General features: G+C 38.7%; 1 long non-coding RNA gene across 1 annotated transcript in view; it reads left to right on the forward strand.

The window, feature by feature from the left end:
- LOC122697523 overlaps positions 1-13,274 on the forward strand; it is a 160,789-nt gene that overhangs the window by 129,537 nt on the left and 17,978 nt on the right. The window contains exon 3 of the long non-coding RNA XR_006342079.1: positions 11,982-12,112. This is a non-coding gene — a long non-coding RNA (uncharacterized LOC122697523). The remainder of the gene's footprint in view (positions 1-11,981; positions 12,113-13,274) is intronic.

The raw sequence follows: 13,274 nt of genomic DNA on the forward strand, positions 1-13,274 counted from the left end.
GGTGGCACATGCGTTGCTCAGCCAAGATGATTTCCTGCGAGAAGGATTCTAGGAGGTTGTAGGACACATGGCATTTCCTTTTGTCCTTTCCTGAGTTCTTCCGGCTGGTGATGGCTTGTTAGTTCCACGTTCCTTACCGGGGCCTCCTGTTATAAAATAACTCACGCAAAGGGTTACTGTGATGCTTGGCCAGGGTGGGCAATTTCAGTCAGTGTTTTTCCCCTCACACTTCCTCCATGCTGAGCAATTCAAATCTCATCCAATCCTCAGAACATTTCTTCACTCACTCTCTTATTCATATAAGGAAACTTCACCCCGGAGAGGTTAAATGACTGTCCCAAGGTCACACATCAACACCACAGAGAAGTTCTGATTTACAGGCTGGGTTAAGAAGGTGGTTAATTATTATTTAGAAGGTGGTTATTTCCATTTATTCCTAAAGCCAATATACTGCTTAAACAGCTGACTACTGCTGCCATCTGCTGGCGACTAGCTGAATTGCTCTTCCTCCAATTGAACTATGGGCACAAGTGATTCTTTTTATTTTTTAATTAATTTTCATTGGAGTATAGCTGCTTTACAATATTGTGTTCGTTTCTACTGTACAGCAAAGTGAAGCAGCTGTACATGTACATATATCCCTCTTTCTTGGATTTCCTTCTCATTTAGGTCACCACAGAGCATTCTGTATTTTCCTGGGCTATATAGTAGGTTCTCATTAGTTATTTATTTTATATAGTATCAACAGTGTATATATGCCAATCCCAATCTTCCAATTCCTTCCATTCCCCCAATTCCCCTTGGTATCCAGACATTTGTTCTCTAGGTCTGTGTCTCTATTTCTGCTTTGCAAATAAGATCGTCTATATCATTTTGCTTGATTCCACATATATGCATTAATATGTGATATTTGTTTTTCTCTTCCTGACTTACTTTACTCCGTAGGACAGTCTCTAGGTCTCTGCAAATGATCCATGTCTCTTCAAATGACCCAATTTTGTTCCTCTTTATGGTTGGATAATATTTCTTTGTATATATGTACCACATCTTTATGCATTCATCTGTCAAGGGACATTTAGGTTGCTTCAATGTCCTAACTATTCTAATAGTGCTCAGTGGACATTGGGGATTATGTGTCTTTTTGAATTATGGTTTTACAAGTGATTCTGACACACACTGGTGCCATCTATCATGCTGGTGTCTAGAACAATGCCTGACACATAGTAGACACTCAAAATTTGTGAAACGAATTCTGGGAGATTCCAGGAGAATTTTGGTCAATAAAAGTTCTCAAGTCCTGTATTTTAACTCTGCAAATAACCAAACTCAGAAAGAATATGGAGACTACCCCCACATAAGCCATGGTACCGTTGTAACTGTTCACTCCATCAACTATGACACTGCTGTGTTTATATACACACTTCCCCTTTCATTGGTTTAACCGAGCTTATCATTTATGTCTCACTCTTACGTTTAAATCCAGCTCTACCATTTATACTGTATAGATTTCAGAAAGAATCTAGTTTTAGCACTGAAAAGAACCTGAGAAGTCCTGACTAGTTTTTAAGTCCTGTTGCAAAAGATGGTGATAAAAGAATGTTTCATAGGCAAATAAGTTTCAGAAACAATGCAAATAAATGAAATTTCATTGGTTATGTCACTGTAGAACTTCTCAGAGTAATTAATATGCTACTGTGCCTGACGGTTTTCTATAAGAGGAAATATAGAATCCAGCACTTCCCAAATGTACTTGACTACAGAAGTCTTTCACATTAAGCTCCTGTTAATGTCTCAAGGAATGTTAGTCTTCTGTGGAACTCAATTTGGAAAGTGCCAATATTCCAAGTGCAGTTATTACAGATAACAATAACTGAGTGAGAACAATTTGCTTAATATCACTCAGCAGAGCTAGGACTCTCATTTAAGGGTTCTTTCACAATATCATTCTTGTTCTATGTGATTTCTCCAGATGAAGAGCAAATACTAATATCTACTGCCTTGTACAGAACTTTATAGTTATAAAGGGGATGTGAACTGACAGATAATGAGTGCTGCTATATGTTCTTTCCTCCCCCTTCCCACCCCTGCTATAAATGGGCTAAGCATTCCAGATCTTATGACTGTTGTATTTCACATCATGATTTCATAAATGAGCATTCTTGTTTAACTGAACTGAATTCTTGTTTAAACACATCCTTCTGTAGGACGGGTCAATGAGAATGTACTTTGAGAGATATATCTTGTTGATTTTCAATGTATCAATCAGATTGGCCCTTTTTATTTTCTAGAAAGTTATATCATTTCCTGCCCTAGACCCTTCTTACATCCTGCGTCATTTTCTTTTCCTACTGTTTTACTTTCCTCACTGGGCTTCAAGTGCATAGAATCAGGTTAATCATAACTTCTGGTTGAGTACATACCACCATCATTGATCCAGTCACAGCATTGCTTATTTAAGAAAACGATGGACATAAGCCAACCCAGGGCCAGAATACAACCAGTAAATATATCTACCTTCACGTTTCTTTCTTATCCCATCTTGCTGCCTTTCCCTCAAAGGATAGCTTGATGCTAAATATGAGATTTATCATTTGCTTGCTTTTTTGTTGTTTTTGTTTTGCTTAGATGCACTTGTGATACACACACACACACACACACACACTTTTCTTTTGATTACTGCTTTTTGGGTCACATTCTCTTGCTTCTTTGCCTGAGAATCTTTGATTACATGCTGGACACTGTGAAGGTTACGTAAGTTAGTGCCTGAGTTTTGTTGTCTATATGGGATCCACTCACATCCCAAGTCCAATGAGACCAAGGGACGCTTTACACAGTGTCGAGCCTGGTTCAGTTGGGCAAGTCCATTGAGATTGTTTTATTATTTGATTAGCTTAATTTTCTCCTGAAAAAGTTCCACGTTTCCTAAATGAAATTGGTGTAGATTCGACTTTTCCTTCTTGTCTCGTCTAGCTCTAGGTCATAGATCTAAGGTCGTTTTATGATGCCTCCAGGCAGATTCAGACATTTCCAGGAAACTTGCTGCTTCTTAACGGGTGTTCCAGTCCTTGGACACCCCACATTTAGAAAAAGCAGCAGTATTTGTGCAGAAAAGAATAAATAATTTGTATTAGTTTCCCTTCTAGCTGTCCCTACTTTGTTGCTCCAGAGTCAAGCCAAGTCACAGAAGTATACACTTAAATGCACAAATGATCTCAAATGAGACCACGCTCTATCACAGGCTTCCCGACTCTTTTCCTGATATGCACACATAGAAAATGATTGTATTTATCCTGCACACTTGCATGAACAGATAAGCCAGCTCTCAACAGAAAGGGGTCTTTCTGGGGCCTCCAGCACATCCCCAGGCCCTGCCTGGCTGCCCTGAGAGCTAAGGGGATCAAGATGTTAATATACTTAATATCTATTCACTGGGTGATAGTTGAGATTCTCTAGGCTAAGTGTTCTTATGACTTTATAAATACCATTCAAGAAAGAAATGAGATAAACACCCTTCAGGGCCTTCCTGGTGGCCCAGTGGTTGAGAGTCCACCTGCCAATACAGGGAACACAGGTTTGATCCCTGCACCGGAAAGATCCCACATGCTGCGGAGCAATTAAGCCTGTGCATCACAACTACTGAATCCACACTAGAGCTAAGGAGCTGCAGCTATTGAGCCCCTGCACTCCAACCACTGAAGCCCGCGAGCCCCAGCGCCCGTACTCTGCAACAAGAGCAGCCACTGCAATGAGAAGCCCACATACTGCAATGAACAGTAGCCCTTGTTCATCACAAGTAGAGAAAGCCCGCATGCAGCATCAAAGATTCACCTCAGTCAAAAACAAAACAACCGACCATACAATTTCTATGACCCCACAGACTCATAGCCAGCAATTGTTAAGATGTTTAAGACTTGTGGCTGTTTCACAGTGAGGCTGAACCAGCATACGTCCCTGACAATTGATTGTATAACCATCATCTTTTTATTCACGTCTTGGATACACACACTAATATAACATAGGATTTACATAATACATTTTATATCATAGAACACTTCATCATAAACTTTTAAAAAAAAGCACCAAAACCTATTATCACACTTAAAAAAAAATCACCCTCCTTAGGTAATCTTTGTTTTCCTTAGGTAACCTATTCATTTTGACTAACGAGAGAGGGGAAATGAGAGCTTTTTGTTTTGTTTGATAAAGAGTGTACATCTATTTGGCTTTCCAGGTAGCTCAGTGGTAAAGAACCTGCCTCCCAAGCAAGATACATGGGTTCGATCCCTGGGTCAGAAAGATCCTCTGGACAAGGAAATGGCAACTCACTCCAGTATTCTTGCCTGGGAAATTCTGTGGACAGAGAAGCCTGGTGGGCCATAGTCCATGGGGTCGCAAAGATTTGGACATGACTGAGGAACTGAACAACAATACATCTATTGGTAGTAAGTGAAAGAACTAGTACTTGATCCTGGGTTCTTAATTATACAATGTAAGTGCACATGTGACAACTGAAGAACACATCTTGAACCATCATTGTCAGATACATTTTTCTGCAGAGCAGAAGAGATATCCATGGACAACATAGCAAATGCCACTATTGGGATAGGTCCCCAAAGGATGTGTCTTAGATATTTGAGTTTTGTTCAAACATAGCTCAAGTTTTCACAACTCAAAAGGCAAGAGGGAGCTTGGTGACATTCTTGTGTACAACCATAAAAGTTTGAATTTTTTAAATTCACATGAGGAAAGCTGAAGTAACATCAGTTTCTTTTTCTTGGAACTAGAAAGGGCACTCCAGTACAAAAAAGACCATGCCCCTGGTTTACTCTTGAAGGGAACTATTTTGTAATTTCCTCTTTAGAATAATAAGCCCTGAAAGAGAGTAGAGAACAACCACGTAATTTTAGAATTACAATGAACAGCCATTCGACTGCAGCTAAACCAGCTGATGGTTGAATAAGATTTTAAAATGAAAGTCTTTCATTAGATTAAACATACATGTATGTGGACTTTCCAGACGGTGCAGTGGTAAAGAACCCACCAGCCAAGAAAGAGATGTGGATTTGAGCCCTGGGTTGGGAAGATCCCGTGGAGAAGGAAATGGCAATCCTCTCCAGTATTCTTGCCTGGAAAATTCCATGGTCGGAGGAGCCAGGCAGGCTCCACTGGGTCACAAAGAATTGGACATGACTGAGGGACTCAGTATTCACACACACACACATATACATTTATGGTCTAAACTTCCTTTTCCAAATACATGTATAAGTAACCTCAAGGAAGTAGAAATAACTGAAACAATTTAACCATGGAACTACAGTGCCCTTGACTAAAATAACAAATACAGAGGATGGAAATCTTAATTCAAACAAATATATATATATATACTGAAGTGACAGCATGGGAAATATGGGTTGAATTTAAGGAAGATCTTACTGACACCTAAGTTTATTACTTACTGGAAGGAGAAATAGGAAACTATAATTTTCGTCTCTGAAGATCTCATTTCGTATTTTTAATTTATTAACTGCAACCACAATAGGTATTCAAGAAATAGAAAATACTTATAAATTGTCTACATTCTCATAGTGCTATATTTCTAACAAAGCAACTGTCACTACTTTTGGCGTATCTATGGCTACTCTTTTTGGAATATGTGCCCTTGTTACATAGCTGTTGCTATACCACAATGAGACTTCATATTTTACAATTTTCTTTTCTTTTTTGGCTGCACCTTGCCACATGTGAGATCTTAATTCCCCCAATAAGGGATCGAACCTGTGCCCCCTGCAGTGGAAGTGCTAAGTCTTAGCCACTGGATTGCCAGGGAAGTCCCTACAATTTTTTTTTCTAATTCAACATTCTCCAAGCATTTTTTGGATATTGCTATGCGTTCCATAATTGTTCTAAAAATTGTCATTCCGCAGAGGAGATAGCCTGTGACTTCCTTCAACATTGCGTTATTGTCACTTCTCATTTCCTTTCAGTATGAATCACACTGCAGTGGACATGTTCATGCAGATCACTTTTCTTCATGTTTGGATAAGTTTCTCAGGATAAAATCCCAGAAGTCTGGATCAGAAGCTAGGAACTCTTTTTGTGGCTTCCCAAATTGCTTTCCAGAAATGTATCATTTTTATTGCTGTCAGCAGTGCCCGAGAATGCCAGTTTTACTGAAACTCTACTGGCATTCAATATCACAGCTTTTTAGATTTTCCCTTTAATTCAACAGGCAGTAACGGTTCCCTCACTTGTGGCTTTTATTTTTTCCAGCTATAGGATAACATAGTAATTAGCAATGTATCTAATTTACCTCTTGACTAGTCCACTAAATGAGATGTTTGGCAAACTTTTTTTTTTTTGGCAAACATCTTAAAGTGATCTAACTTACAACAGGTGATGACTCCCATTTGGAATGTTATTTAATGATTCCATTATTTTTACACCTAAATGGAGAAGCCTGTCTTTTCCAAATGCTAGTTTATAGTCTATGGTTTTGCAGCTTGATTTAAACTCTGTTGGTATTAATATTTTGAAGTGTTTGAAACTGAAGAAGGAATTGGGGGAGAAATATTCACAGGCAAGAATATTTAGGAGAAATTTGACTTGAAATATGCACAACTCTATCCAAAGCTCCACACATAGTTAACAAGCTTTCTAACTGGTAGAAATTATCCCAGCCATGAAAGAGATCAGCTAGTGCTCAGGACTGGCTCTCAGCTACAGTAAGGCGATGAGAATCACTTCTAAAAATCAAAATGTGAGAAGTAAAGTATTTCTTCAGTCCATTAATTTTTCCCTCCCTGAAACATACTTGCTCTAATTCGTTCAGTATCAACCCACAGTTACTCAGCGCCTACTGAATTCACAGTACTGTATACTCTGATCTGCAAAGGCTGCTGAGATGAATAAGGAATGATCTCCTCAAGGCACACACTGCTTTATATGATAGATCAGGGAATATTTTCAGGTGACAGATATTTCAAGAATTATCTCCAAGACTGCAAAACAACATATTGCATCTGGAAGACTGTGAGACTCGGGGGGCAACAGACTCTAAGGCATGTTTGTCTTGGATCCCATCCAAGAAAGCATCAGACATTTTTTTAACAACGCAGAATTCTGCACAATGGACTTGACAAGCACCTATGGTAGTAAACCAAGAGATTTTCTGTGGCTTGGAGCTTTAGAAAGATCCCAAATTCTCATCATGGTGCTCTGGGTGCAAACTAAGGGAGGGTAAACTTGAACATAATTAAGATTTAGTAGAAAAAACAATAATATTGAATCCTTTTGGAGAAATATTTTGTAAACAAACAGATAATCTAGGACTGGTGGAGGGTTGAAGGGGTCAGTCAAGTATGGCTCATGAACCAAATCCAGCTTGTTGCTTGTTTTTGTAAATAAAGTTTTATTGGAAAAAAATGCATTTTCAAAACTGATATGGTCTTATCTACAGATGGGCCACATGACACTTTCCTGAAGCGTAGCCTGGACTTGTGTGTTTACAAATAAGAGATCAACAGCCTTTCTTAAGTAATGCTCTGTCTTAGCAGAATGTATATTTTCAAATGTTGCTTCATAGTGTGTATTGATTTCAACGGTTTAAAATTCTATGCTTTTAATGAATATTGGAAAATATCTGGCTAGAACTAAAAAATGTAATAGCCATCACCAGGTTTTCTAAACACAGTGTATCAATAGCCAACTGATATTGATAAACCTGTCCTAGTCATACACCCAAATTACACCTGGTTGAAAGACTGGTTAGTCAAGAACTTTGGTTACTGTCCATCATTGGAGTTCATGCTTATGGGATCTTTATAAAAGACTGGGCATTGTCCCCAATTCCAGTGAGCATGTAGGTTCCTGGAAGACATGGTATAATATTCAGAGAGAATCAACATGATGATAATAATATTCTACAGGCTGGAGTGGGTTGGAGGCAATGTTAATGATAATCAAGTATGGGTATGAGCTAAAATTTGTTAAGAGCCTACCCTGTATTAAGTACTAGGTCAGGCACTTGATATGTACTCACTCTTGAAACCTTCCTAAGAGGAACATGGGGAACATTTTATCCCAACTTTGAAAATACAGACACTAAGCCTCACAGCAACTAGACAACTTTATCAAGCTCACATAATCAATAAATAGTAATGATAGCATTCTGGAGAATATTAAACCATGTCCTCCAGAATAACTATACAAAAAAGGTCTTAATGACCCAGATAACCACAATGGTATGATCACTCACCTAGAGCCAGACATCTTGGAGAATGAAGTCAAGTGGGGCTTAAAAAGCACTACTATGAACAAAGCTAGGTGAGGTGATGGAATTCCAGTTGAGCTATTTAAAATTCTAAAAGAGGATGCTGTTAAAGTACTGCATTCAATATGCCAGCAAATTTAGAAAACTCAGCAGTGGCCACAGGACTGGAAAAAGTCAGTTTTCATTCCAATCCCAAAGAAGGACAACGCCAAAGAATGCTCAAACTACTGCACAATTGCACTCATTTCACATGCTAGCAAGGTAATGCTCAAAATCCTTCAAGCTAGGCTTCAACAGTACATGAACCAAGAACTTCCAGATGTACAAGCTGAGTTTAGAAAAGTCAGAGGAACCAGAGATCAAATTGCCAACATCTGTTGGATAATAGAAAAAGCAAGGGAATTGCAGAAAAACATCTGCTTCATTGACTACACCAAAGGCTTTGACTGTGTGGATTCCAACAAACTGTGGAAAATTTTTCAAGAGATGGGAATCCTAAACCACCTTACCTGCCTCCTAAAAAACCTGTATGCAGGTCAAGAAGCAACAGTTGGAACTGGACATGGAACAATGGACTGCTTCAAAATTGGGAAAGGAATACGTCAAGGCTGTATATTGTCACCTGCTTATTTAACTTATATACAGAGTATATCATACTAAGTGCATGGCTGGATGAATCACAAGCTGGAATCAATCAGCTGCCAGGAGAAATATCAATAACCTCAGATATGCAGATGATATCACACTAATGACAGAAAATGAAGAGGAACTAAAGAGCTTCTTGAAGAAGGTGAAAGAGGAGAGTGAAAAAGCTGACTTAAAACTCAGCATTCAAGAAACAAAGATCATGGCATCCTGTCCCATCACTTCATAGCAAATAGATGGGGAAACAATGTAAACAGTGACAGACTTTATTTTCTTGGGCTTCAAAATCACTGCAGATGGTGACTGCAGCCATGAAATTAAAAGACACTTGCTCCTTGGAAGTAAAGCTATGACAAACCTAGGCACCATTGTAAAAAGCAGAGACATTACTTTGATGACAGAGTTCAGTATAGTCAAAGCTATGGCTTTTCCAGTAGTCATGTGCAGATATGAGCGCTGGATCATAAAAAAGGCTGAGTGCTGCAGAATTGATGTTTTTGAACTGTGGTGCTGTGTAAGACTATCGAGAGTCCCTTGGACAGGAAGGACATCAAACCAGTTAATCCTAAAGGAAATCAATTCTGAATATTCATTGGGAGGACTGATACTGAAGCTGAAGCTCCAGTATTTTGGCCACTCGATGGGAAGAGCCAACTCATTGGAAAAGACCTTAATGCGAGGAAAGATTGAAGGGAGGAGGAGAAGGGGATGAGAGAGGATGAGATACTTGGATGGCATCACCAATTCAAAGGACATGAGTTTGAGCAAATTCTGGGAGATAGTGAAGGACAGGGAGGCCTGGCCTGCTGCAGTCAATGATGGTCACAAAGAGTCGGACAAGACTGAGCAACTAAACAACGAAAGCATTCGAACTCAGAACACTTGACTCCAGAGCTATTAATATTCTCTTGTTCATTCCATGGACTTCCCTGGTGGCTTAGATGGTAAAGAATCCGCCTGCAGTTCAGGAGACCTGGGTTTGATCCCTGGGTCAGGAAGATCCTCTGGAGAAGGGAATGGCTACTCCCTCCAGTATTCTTGCCTGGGAAATCCCATGAACAGAGAGGAGCCTGGTGGGTTATAGTCCATGTGGTTGCAAAGAGTCAGACATGACTGAGTGACACATACTTTCATTCCATCCTGTTCAAGAAAAACCACTTGGAAGACACATGTCAAGTGTGCTCAGAGGGAAGGTCAATTGATTGAGGACACTATCAAGTGGTTCTAGGTACCTTCCCCATAAGGATTTTTGCTGTAGACATCTTTGCCCCAAGCATTTTTGCTGCAAACATTTTAGCCATGTAACTAATTTGCCAGAGGTCAATTTTGCCATAAAAGATTAAATAAATAAGTGATTAACAGTTTGGTTTGACAGTTTGGTTTCAACTAGTTGAAATGCATTGACAGCTTTATTGAACAGGCAGATGTTAATGGTTTGCCCCCAAATTTGTTTATTTTGAAACACTATTTTGGGGGAGAAAGAAGCTGAGAACCTCAAAGGTGCAGAATCGAATGAACCCACATTTCTCATAAAACTTTGGAATGCCTCTCAATGGACATGTGACAATAAACAAAGAACAAACAATAATGTAGCTATTTTCACAACACAATACAAATCTCAGTTAGATATGCATCCTAGTGTTTGGAAACTTACACCTCTCTTAAAGAAAGAAGAAATTTTAGTGAAAATGAAAATGGACAGTTCAGAATGAGAGAAAAAATTCAACCAGCCAAATATATATATATATCATATATATATATATGATAATTACTCTGGATAAAAGACTTGGAAGATAAATGCTTAGGAATAACCCACAAAATCAAATCAGTTATTTGTATGGTATTGCCATGAATCAACACACATTTTAAATGTACTCAAATGTCTTATATTTGAATAAAGTCTTTTAAATTTTGTTATTCATTTTTCATGTTTCATTATGTCCTTTTTAATGCCCTTCTATTTTTCATTTTACCTTTTGCGACAAAATTGCCTCATGGCCAGTGTTATGCAGCAAAAATCCTTGCAGCAAAGATGTCTACAATGAAGATGCTTACACCCAAAATACCAGACACTATCTTGAGCATTTGGGATTGTTTGATGTTATGTGGGCTACCCCTGTGTTTGATCCCTGGGTCAGGGAAGATCCCCTGGAGAAGTGAATGGCAACTCACTTTAGCATTCTTGCCTGGAGAGTTCCACGGACAGAGGAGCCTGGCAGGCTACAGTCCATGGGGTCACAAAGAGTCAGACATGACTGACCGACTTCCACTTTTACTTTTACTGTGCTCTGAAGTTACTTGGGGTTACCAACCAGTAAAAAAGCAAGCCAATAAATATGGTGAATTTTAATTGTATTTGATTTTGTCTAATGGAAACTTGAGGCAATGAAGAACACAGGAGGAAATTAGAATGCTCTCATTTTAAACATGAACATTTTCTTTTAATCAAAAATACACAATAGTGAAATGTAGATGTGTGTAGAACTGGCATTAGAAAGCATGTGAAAATGAGAGTGGAGTTCCATGGGTTCATTCATTTTAAAAACTTGATAGGCATACTATTTTACATGACTAATTTACTTATTAGAGCTGTCATATCTAAATTATATCTTTCTCTTGCGCGACTCTCTGGCTTCTGTAACTTTCTCCACTTAGATCCTCTTTTTCTTTTTGTTGTTTATCATCTACTGCTGGCAGTTGTCAAATCCTGCTAGCTGGAAGCCAAATTATTGTGCACACAGTGACACATGGCCCAGTCATGTTTACAGAGAAAGCTGGTGGGTTTTTTAATGTATTGTTGGGGCATAATTATGAAATGGCAGCAACTGTTCTTCAGTAGAAGGTCAGGACAATTTGTCTAACAAAGCCCTTTGTCAAGCTCCACCCAGTGAAGCATTTGTGGTCATCCAAGAGTAAGCAATGGGAGGTGGGACTTGGCAGAAGTGACACCTAAAAAGCTTTGAACAGCTATCAATTCCCCGCAGAAGTAAAGAAACAAGAGTCATTGCTCTCAGACAAATGAAGGAAAACTATCTTGTATTCAACTATCTTCTCTTCCTCATTACAGAAGCTGGGCTTGAGCAGGAAAGTGGCTTGGGCTCGCCCAGTATTCAAATACAAGACTCAGTGCAACATGTCACCTCTCTGAGAGCCAATGTTCCCATCTGTGAAAGAAGGACGATGTATCAACCCTGCAGGGTAGGTACTGAGATTAAATGGGATAAAAAATAAAGCACTGACACATGATACTCAGCAGATGACAGCTCCTTCTTCCACTCACTCTTATGCTCCTGAAGCGTTTTTAGCCACTTGTGATGACAGCAGAAGGACACCAGGTCTTTTGCCTCCCTGTTGCCCCGAGTCATTGTTGTGTCGAAGCAGGGTTAAGTTCAATTTAAAAACTTTCCTCCCTCCCTCCCTTCTTTCCTCCTTCCTTTTTCTCTTTCTCCACCCGCTTCCTCTCATCCTTCCTTTATCCATCATTCCATCCAATTTTTATTGCTTTTCAAAGTTACATTTATCCAATTACATGTTTATTGTAGAAAATGTACATATTTATTGCAGACAACACAGATAAGCAAAAGAAGAATATACAATTTCCCAAATCCACATGGGGTAGCTCTGCCTCAAGCGTGTGTGTGTGTGTCTAAATCAGTACCTCTCAACTTCTTGGCTGTATATTAGGATCACCTGGGGAGTTTTGGAGTAGATGCTCTGGGATCCCCACCCAGAGATTCTGAATTAATAAGACTGAAGTGGGGTCTGGTCACTGGATGTTTTTGAAAGTTTCCCCAGGTGATTTATTCTGTGCAACTAGTATCTGCCCTAGACTTCTTTTCCACATTCACATAATATATTTCACAAAATAAGCTCAGAGCCCAATAATTCCCCTTAATATACCATGGAGATCTTCCTATGCAGATAATGTTCTTCCATATAAACGTTTTTTAAAAAAGCAGAAGTTATACATCGTGAATCTAATCAAAAAAAGAAACTACTGATACAGAACTAACTGCATAGAGTAAAATAGTGAGTATAAAAGTCAGCTAAATTCATAAATGTTTCAAGCATCTGCAAAGGAATTTTTCACCTATTTCACACTGATACACATTTATGACTTGTTGATTCTGGAGAAAATCAGAGAAACCAAAATTAGTTGAGTTTTATAAACTGTGTGAAATTAATTTCAGCCACAGCATTCTATATGAACGTACAACCCTGATGTCATGGATGTTTTATATCAGGTCAGAAATATGATGGTTTTTATTTTTAACAGTTATTGATATGATATATTAGATTATTAATAATTATGATATTTTGCTTACCTAATGCCTCTGTGAACAAAATATTAATATTTATT

This window comes from Cervus elaphus, chromosome 7 (assembly GCF_910594005.1).
Source record: "Cervus elaphus chromosome 7, mCerEla1.1, whole genome shotgun sequence".
In the NCBI taxonomy this organism is placed as follows: Eukaryota; Metazoa; Chordata; class Mammalia; order Artiodactyla; family Cervidae; genus Cervus; species Cervus elaphus.